This window comes from Pocillopora verrucosa, chromosome 12 (assembly GCF_036669915.1).
Source record: "Pocillopora verrucosa isolate sample1 chromosome 12, ASM3666991v2, whole genome shotgun sequence".
Classification (NCBI taxonomy): Eukaryota; Metazoa; Cnidaria; class Anthozoa; order Scleractinia; family Pocilloporidae; genus Pocillopora; species Pocillopora verrucosa.
The window spans coordinates 9,571,502-9,581,665 of record NC_089323.1 but is presented as its reverse complement, the minus strand read 5'-3'; the positions used below and the strand labels follow the sequence as shown (position 1 = coordinate 9,581,665).

The 10,164-nt window shown below is 39.5% G+C and overlaps 2 pseudogenes; both read left to right on the top strand.

Annotated features, from left to right (window-relative positions):
• The first annotated feature begins 2,307 nt into the window (after positions 1-2,307).
• Positions 2,308-4,906, top strand: LOC131776422 (zinc finger protein 862-like; annotated as a pseudogene).
• Positions 4,907-5,886: 980 nt separating this feature from the next.
• On the top strand, positions 5,887-7,557 carry LOC131776412 (uncharacterized; annotated as a pseudogene).
• The last annotated feature ends 2,607 nt before the right edge of the window (positions 7,558-10,164 follow it).

The following is a 10,164-nucleotide window of genomic DNA, read 5'->3' as shown; positions in this document are numbered from 1 at the left end:
AGTGTCATTTGCAGCCCTCGCGCTTTGCGCTCGGGCTGCAAATGACACTATGCGGGCGCAAATAAACAATATTCCCTCAAAAAGTCATGTTATTCCCTTATTGTCTACATGTTGGTGTCGCATGAGCTAATAGGCATATGTAAAATAACAGAGGGATGCATGTGTGCAGTTGAACAGCAATGTGAAAAATATTTGTACAAAGGTCAACAATCAAATTAATGTAATTTCCCGCTTTGAAAAATAGTACCAACAGATGTGAAATGTTAACTTTATAAGCCCTTTGTTCTTCCATATTTTAGATATTGCTAAGCAGTTTGGCACGGCTCCAAATAGACACAAATTAGAGAATCTTAACAAAAGGGCACTCAGGATTGCTCTGGATGAGAAGTCTCTGCACTACCACAAGCTACTGAGCAAATTTAATTCTTGTAATCTGTATAGTATCAAGTGCCAAGACATGATGAAAAACAGTTTATAAGGCAATACAGTTTGAAATGATGCCAAAATACATACATGGTCTTATTCAATTGACAAATACTGATTACAGCCTACGAGGAGTAAGGAAACTTGTTATCCCATGCATTAACACAACCACATATGGTCTTCATTCCTTCAGATACACTTCTGTAAACATGCAGCACAAACTAATAGAGGACCTATGGTCATTAGCGTCCTTCAATGAGTTAAGAACTAGAATATGTCAAATTTCTTTCGAAAATCAATGCAATGGTTACTTATGTAAATAGTAGTTAATGTACTGTATATAATATACGATTTTATCTTTAACTATTCATTTTTTGTTTTTCTTCCCTTTCTTGGAGAAATTAGCTATACAGCTACTCCTGTAAATCCGAGGTGAAATTAAGGTGATGTGATGTGCAGCATAGAACATAAATGCTGCATGATGTTACAGAAAAGACAGAAGATAAAAGTCACGCAGAACAATTATCAAAAGAGCACAATATTCCTAATTTAAGAGATTATACAAAGAATCTAGAAAAGAACATAAAATCTCGATATTTGGAGAAAATATCAGTGGTGGGTATCAATCCAGTTATGCTTATTGATGTCAACTTGGATCCAGAATGTCTAACACTAATAGAGGCCACAGATCTCTTTTAATACTTGGTAATGGATACCAGCTTCTACGCAAAGGAGCAATTCAAAGCCTTCAAAAGTATGGAAGCTAACAACCGAATGGCTTTGGGTGTTATCACTAGTGTTCAAGGTAAAGTCATCTACATGCCGTGTGAAATGCCAGCAATATCGAGCTCTGCCTTAAGGGTCCTTATTTTTCTGCTTCTTCTCAGCATTGCTTACAAATATGAAAGCATGTCTACTTGCATTTAGTGTTTAAACAATTATGGACAAGAGCTCGGTGAAATAATGGTGTGCTTCCTTCAACAAGATGACATATCTCAAATTGCCAACAACGAGAGAACATGGCCACCGCCATTTTGGATCAAAACGCTTGTTGCGCTGCCCATTTTCTTTGGACACAGGCTGAGCAGATATCCAAACAGTTCTTCTACCTTTCAGCTATCGCACCTCTTGATAAGCTGCGACGTTAATCCAAACCCTGGCCCTACAACTAAACATGGGTGCCCTTCTTGCTCTAGGACTGTTGTTCATAATCATTGCACATTTGGATTGCAATTTATGTGGGGGTATGTTTCATATCAATTGCGGTAAAGTTGCACCTACGGAATTCAGGCAAATGCAGAGAAGCAAACAAAAATCACGGTCATGCCCCACATATATGGAAAGACAGTTTTTAAACTATGACATTATTAAATTAGAGCACTCATCAGCCCTTCCTTTTAGCTTCTATTGATGACCCTGTTGACGAAGCTTCCACTGAAGTGGTCAACACTGATGTGTCTCACTTAAATGGTTCAAATGAAAGCCAAGATGATGACTCAGCAGAACTGGTGAGGCAATTGGAGGCTGGTTCAAATAAAGATTTAAAAGAAGTGCACTTGACTTTAATTGTGATTTTAAGCTTCAAGAAGGTGATTCTGACCTAAATAGAAATACAGCCAAGCTCTGTTCTATTTTTGAGTCATTTAACATGTGAAACATAGTGTCATATAATACAAGGATAACACCCACATCATGTACTTTGTTAGACCTTTTTGTAACAACAAGAAGCAGGGCTCGAACTTGGCGGTGGTCTACTAGCCAAATACCAGTAGATTTTGAGTTTTGGCTAGTGGATTTTCTCATCTGCTAGCCATCTTGGCTAGTTAATTTTCGCCTCTATAAATAACTTAAGTCTTCAAACATTTTCAAAATTCTTTCATTTTAACAACTAGCATGAAATAAAAAAAGAAAAATAACTCTATATTCGAAAAATAATTCTTTGTTTCGTTACAAGTCCGTTTTCGTTCGCCGCCATATTGACTTGCTTGATCGAGGAAACATGGGATCAAGTCACATACCCATGATGCAATGCTATCAAAAAACGCTTGTCCGCCATTTTGAAATGCCACGCGTGATTGCTCTTGAAATGCCACGCGTGATTGCTCTCGTTAAGTATGGATATCAGGGCATTTCTGTCGTCATCAAAATCCTCTGAATCATCTCAAACATCTACAACTTCCACTTCAAAGAGAGCAATTGATGATTCTTCGACATCTCAATCTTCATCGAAACGAAAGTTCGTACGGTCGTGGTTGAAAGACTTCACATGGCTAACGTACGACTCAGAAGGAAACCGAATGTTTTGCAAATTTTGTAGAGACAACCCAACTTGCAGTGACTCATCCTCTACCTTCGTGTCTGGCAGTCAGAACTTTAAAATAGAATCTGTGAGAAGCCCCGAAACTTCAACTGGTCATACACGTTGTGTTGCGGCTGCTAAAGTTTCTGAGAATCCACAGCTAGCTCCTTTACCACGCGCTCTGTTGTCAATGTCAAAAGGGGTCTCTCAGAAGATGGAAAGATTGTTTGATATAGCTTATTTTGTTGCAAAGAGGGATATGCCATTTACAAGCTTTCCCCACCTGTGCAAACTTGAAATGAAACACGGAGTTGAGCTTGGAAACACCTTCATTAATGACAAAGCATGCAAAACGTTTGTAACGGCTATTGCAGGACAATTAAAGCATGAAATTTCAAGCAAGCTTCAGTCATCAAAGTTCATAAGTGTAATGGCAGACAGTGCATGTGATGTCGGAGTACGTGAGGTAGAAGATGTTTATGCATGTCATTTGGTTAAAGGTGAGATAGAAAATTCATTTGTAGGGCTGAAGGCTTGTGAAAACAGCAAAGCACCTGGAATCAAAGCAGCTGTGGAAACTGCTATGACAGAGGTGTGTAGGGATTGGAAAGAGAAGACAGTGGCCCTGGGAGCAGATGGAGCAAATGTTATGCTTGGAGAAATAAGTGGTGTTTATGGCTTGCTTAAACAAGAAATTCCTCACATTATTAAGGTACACTGCGTTGCACATAGGTTGGAACTTTCATTTGCAGACACCTTGTCAGATGTTCCAGTTCTTAAAGATGTCAAAGAAATGCTTCAAGGTATTTGGAAGCACTATCATTATTCTGCAAAGGCAGTCCGTGAGCTTAAAGAACTAGCTGAGAGTATGGAAGTGCGAGCATATAAGGCAATCAAAGCAGACGGTACAAGGTGGGTACCACATATGCAAAGAGCACTGAATATTCTCTTGTCAAAGAACTTTCAAGTTTCCAACATACCTCACAAGCAAGGGATGCCAGTAACCAGATGCAAGGAAGAGCTGTGAATTACAGCAAAAAATTGACAAGCTACAAGTTTGTTACCATCATGCATCTGTTACTTGACATCGTAGATGCACTTTCCAAAGTGAGTCTTAGCTTCCAGGAGGATGGAATAACAATCTCAAGAGTTCAAGATAACTTAACTGCCCTTTTAGCAAAACTTGAATCTTTCAAGGAAAAACCTGGTCAGCAACTAAACTCTTTCCTTACGGAAGTAGGGGATGGCAACACATTTAAGGGCATAGAGCTTCAAAGGGATGCAGACAGGCAGGCTATTAATGCTATCCAGGCATCTGCGGTGAATGCTGCCATGACATTCATCCAAGGGAGGTTTGAAGGGATGGAAACAGATCCAGTATTGTCAGCAGCAGCTGTCTTGACAAACCACCGAGGTTGGCCAGTTTCAGACAGGTATCGGCTGCTCTTACACGGCGAAAATGAAATCCAGACACTACATGGTCATTTTCAGGTACCTTTAGAGCAGCACAACTTCAGTCTGCATGACTGTCTTGATGAATGGATGAGTCTGAAATTCCATGTACAGCGAGTTAGAGCAGAACTTGAACTCAGGCAAAGCGAATTCTGGAAGAACAAATTTATGTTTTGCAAAGATGATTATCCAAACCTGCTAATTTTAGTGGAACTATGTCTTGTAATTCCTTGCCAGACTGCTTGCTGCGAGCGGGGGAACTCTTGCATGAACAGACTCTTGACTCTTGCATGAACAGTCAGAATGACTGACTGGAGGTCAACCTTGAATGTTTCTACTATTGATGAGTTGATGAGAATAGCTATCAGTGGACCTTCTCATGAGGACTATACTGCAGTTCTTGCAGTTGGGCGCTGGCTGGAGGAGTCAGAACGGAGCAGACGGCCTACATTGATGGACTGATCATTGCCTTCAATGATCATTCCTACCATTTGGGAACACTTAATTAACTGTTTTATAATACTGAACACTACTAGGGTACTAGGCATTTTAAATGAGCATCTGCTGTTTGCAGCTAGAAGCTTAAGTCACACAAAGAAGTAATTTCTGCAGCAGTACATGTACAGTTGGGTTTTATTGTTGTCGAGGTAATTGGAATAACGAACAAGCATGAACACGTACAATGAATTTTATGTACAGTTGTATAATAAATTGATTACAGTTTGATAGCAACAGCAGTTTTACATTTTCTTGTGTTTGTTTAATCTATAAAAATGATAGTTTTGTGCTGTACACTTGCCTAGTAGAAATACATTTTTGGCTAGTGAATCCTGACCATGTACTAGCCATTCGACTATTAACTTCAAAAGTTAAGTTCGAGCCCTGAAGAAGAGACCTAATCAGCGAGTCAGGAGTATATCCATTGGAGATATCACATCATAATCTACTTTATGTTACAATGAAATTAAAGAACAAAAGACCACCTCTAAAATGCATTAGAATGAGAGATTACAAGAGACTTGATCAGGATAAATTTCAGTCTGATATCGAATCTGCACCATTTCATATTGGATCAATCTTTGACAATGCAGACACCAGGCTTTGAGTATGGCAGAAACTATACCTCAACATATGCGATGAGCATGCTCCTTGGAAACAGGTCATAGTTAGCAATAAATCTGTGACATGGATAACAAATGACATTCGTTACGAGATGAATGGAAGATTAAAAATATATAAAACAGCAATCATGACAAAGAGCTCTACATCAAGACAGGAATACAAAAAGGCTAGGAATGAAGTTACTTCTGCTTTGAAGAATGCTTAAGTGTCCTTTTTTTCAAACCTGTTTATAGAAGTTGAGAAAACAGGCAAATACTGGAATTTACTTAATAAAGCAACAAAGCCTACCAAGTGTAAAGACATTGAACCTTTGAAAAGAGAACTACTTGAAAAAAATACTTGATGACAAAGAAAAAGCATGCAGAATAAACACACTCTTTGCAACAACAGGAAACAATTTAATCAACAGTCTTCTGAATCCTGGGGATGATGAATTTCATCTTGAAATACAACAATGCCAGCCACCACAACTGGACAAATTTAAAACAGCACATGACTTTGTGCGGGAAAAGGGAAGCAGCTGACGATGAAATTGGGCTGCCCATTGGTGCTCCTTCTTGTTGCTCGTAGTGCTCTGTTGTACTTAAAGTATGTGGATCTCAGGACGAAATTTAGAAGGTCTGCAATCTGGGTAGGTGTGAGTGCTGTGTGGTCTGGTAGGCTTGGATTGTTGTTGAGTCTATGTAACATGGCCTGTACTGTTTCTTCTATAGGGACAACCCATGCAAGAAAAAATGAAAGAACATGACAGGGATATGTGAATCGCACACACTCAGAATCCCACAGTTTCAGAACATGCTAATGGCACCAAACACAAGCCGCTGTGGAATGAAACCAAGCTTCTTGACCGAGAAAGCCATTGGTAGCCAAGGTTGATTCATCGACATGAACGTTGCCAGCAAAAACTCCCACGTTATAGAAACCACCTTACATTCCTTACCAGGTGCATTAAGAATCGAATCATCCCAAGAGACCTACGAGTTCCCTCACCAGTACCCACCAAAGGCACCTGAAAAGCCATAGAACTAACGTCCTTGTGATTTCTGAGGGAATGAATACGACTGACAAGGAGAGCCATAAAAGATGTGAAGGAAGCCGAATCCAAAGAAAGAAATATCAGATCACTCTCTCTGAATATGTGAAGAGTCTACTAGAAAAGATCAGTACCAACACCCAGCGAGTCTTCAACAACACCAAACAGCGGCGAAACAAAAATTTGAGAAGCTCCTCTTTCTGCAAGTCAACCTCAACACCCAACGTTGACCAAACAAACTGGGTCGTTAACCTGTCTTCCAGAACACTTAGCAATGCAGAAACCACCCTGCTCAAGAAAGGACTAAACTTCACCATTATGCCGACCAACATCCTGGCCACAGAAATAATCGTGAAGGAAGAAACAGCCATCAGACCACTCAACATGGAACAAGCCGACACATTTCGAAGAACCGTGAACAACGTATTCCAAAAGTCTCAAACAGGACCATTCCACCATGATCCTACCAGCAGACAAAGGCTGTGCAAGTGTAGTCCTTGACACAGTAACCTACCACTCCAAGATGTCAACACTGATCAAGACCGGACAGTACAAACTCCTGCACAAAGAGCCAACAGACTGCTTGAGCCCAAAAGCCATGGAAAAGCTACGACAACTCAAACAAAGCAGGAACATATTGGAGACTGAATACAACAAGATCAGGCCAAAGCAGAAGCAACCTCCCAGAATCTAAATTGTACCAAAAATACATGAAGCCAACGCACCCCTCAGACCTGTAGTGTCCTGTGTCAACACCCTTGCTTATGATCTATTGGGTCACCTAGCTAGAATTTTGTCTCCTCTCACAGGTAACTCTAACTACTCAGTGAAGAACTCAGAAGAATTTGCAAACATAATCAGTAAAGAGACCATCCAAACAGACAAAGTAATTATATTCTTTGACGTTGAGTCACTATTCACCAATGTTCCTATAGAAGAAACAGTACAGGCCGTGTTACATAGACTCAACAACGATCTGAGCCTACCAGACTGCACAGCACTCACACCTACCCAGATTGTAGACCTTCTAAATTTTGTCCTGAGGTCCACATACTTTAAGTACAACAGAGCACTCTACAAGCAACAAGGAGTACCAATGGCCAGCGCAATTTCCACCGTAATTGCCAATCTGCATATGGAAGCTTTCCAAGAACAAACCTTAGCTACTGCCCCAGAACCATGGAGAGTATGGAAGTACTATATAGATGACACTTTCACCATTACTTAGTTACTGGTCCTTAACATATAATAAATGAAATTAAGAAATACAATAGAACGACCAGGAAAAACTACATCATCAGTACTGAAATACTACTCATGGGACTTGGCAAAGCATGTCGCCTTGGCAGTGTCATTAAAACACATTTTAGTTAGTAATATATACAGGTGGGTTCGCTACAAAATGTATACTTTTTCTTGTAAACAGACTTAATTATTTATCATTATGAAATTAATTGAAATCTTACTTAAATTTAAACACTATAGAAATGGGATTGACCTCTGGGCAAAAAATAGACTATAGGACTATAGAGTTTGATATAACTCATTATGTGAGGAGACAGGATAGCAAAGAGAACTACAGAAATGGCAACCAAATTATGTGTATTTTATTCCATTACTCAGTAATCACTGTCACGTGAAATATTTGAAAGCTAACATATTAAAGCCAATTTTTTCTGAATTTCTGTTTGCTATTTTGCCTCCTTTATCAACAAGCTAGGACTTAATATGGGCTAATCAAATGGTATAATGGGAGGGCTCAACAAGTGCTGAGCACATCCTTATGATTCTGTCAATTGCCAGCACTTTGGATTCTGGAGGTCCACTCTCATTGCATATGACGAGGTTAATAGGAAGTGTACTCTAAGATAGCGTACTTACACTATTGCAGACCAATCACTCTCTCCACATGGATTCTGACGCTGGTGATGCCTCTTCTCTTTTCAATCTTGACAGAGTCCAGCTACATCTTGCCAGTGAATGCTGGTATAACCAGCTTAGCTTGCTTCAGGCCAACATTTTCTGCTATCGTGAACCCACCTACTATGTCGCCAGGCATTAGTTTGACCAGCAAGCCACAATTTTCATTCAAATATTTGTCTGAGGTTCTACCTTCCTATGCTTGAGATATATAGGAAATTGTTCCTTGTGGTGTAATCCCAATCAATACTTTAATTGTATTGTGGTGTTTATGGGAAGGAAAAAGTTTGTGCTTGTGCTAGAAGGTTTGTTGGTCGATCAATAAAAACTTCAAAGCAGACTATGATCACAGTCACTTTTTTGCCAAATGCTTACTGGAAACACATTGGCATTGGTTTCCATAGCTGATTTCTGTCTGGCCAGCAAATGAGTGACAACAAACAAGAATCTATTACAGTCAACCATCAAGAAAATATCCTGGATACTGTTGATAGAGATACTTGGAGATGGAATATTAAGTCGAAGCTTGATCAGAACCACTATAAATTCCTGAAATTTGCTGAGAGTTTGACTGCGCTGAGTGATACCTGTAGAAATGTGGTCGAAGAGAGTCAACAGAATTTCCGTGGAAGGCAATCCAGTATGAAAACAAACTTTTTTCTCTGTGTTGAAACAATCTTCAGTTGGAGGTTGATATCCATTCCCAGAAAACATGTACTCTAATTCTTCACTTCGAGACATGGAAGATGTAATCTGGCAATCTTTGTTCTCAGTCTAGATGAAGACGCTATGCATGCAGCATGGGTCGGTTTGACTTACAGAGCAGGAAACAGAATCATCATGATCACAGCTTGAACACAGATTTGATGATTGATTTTCCTCTTCTACAGTTTCTTCAGTAGATGAACCCTCTCCTAAGTCAATATTTTCGAGGGCCAATCCCCTAGCATCTAACTGTTGGCATTTAACAGCAGCATACTCAAGGCATTCAAGAGGTCTCTTTTGTCTCTTCTTAAATCAAGCAGCTCTCACTTCAATGGCTTCATGATCTACTTTGCAATATTTAGTTTTACCAAGATTCAAGGTGGGCACCCAGTCATTATTAAATCTATCCCGTTCTTCTGCTATCTTCTTGACTCAAAATGCCTTCTGCAGACTCTTTTGTTCTTCAGTACATCCTTTCATTGTATATTGTTGCGACTTATTACCAAAATACACCTTTCTCATCTCTCTCTGCTCAGTTCTTCAGCTTCTTCTCCTTGTTTATCAACAACACAAGGTATCCTGAAAAACCCTATAGCCATGTATTTTCTGCTGTTACTTGAACAATCTCCAATAATACAGTGAACCATGACATAATTTTCTCTACGAGCATGAAATGATGCGGTTTGATATGCTTTGTTTACATACATGCGACACCAACATGGTGGATAGTAACTGTCATCAAGCAGTTAGTCACATGAATGAAAACCAAGAATTACGGCACTGTCTGTGGGAATATGCCAAGGATAATGTGAAGAATGTTCTTTCTGATATCAGGCTTTAAAAGGTATAGGACACCCAGCACATTTACAGGTAGGATGTTACTGCCCCTTTTCCATCACACACACCTTTTTATACAAACATTTTCTTTAACCCTCTTGCTCCCAAGATTGTATTTAGAAATCTCCTGACTGCTTGCCATACAATGATTATGATTTAGATTACAAGTTTAGTTATTGGAACGCCATTGGGTGATTCCTTTAGTACCTAGCTGGCAGCACTAGCTATCCCTCTGATAAAACATCAAATTTACTGTCTCAAGTTTGGTTGTTGAATCACCGTATTTGGGAATAGGCAGTTAAAAACATCCTTATGGCTCTGGCCTACTCTAGATCATTTGTGAAAGCTATTTCATCCAGTATTTCAACATGAT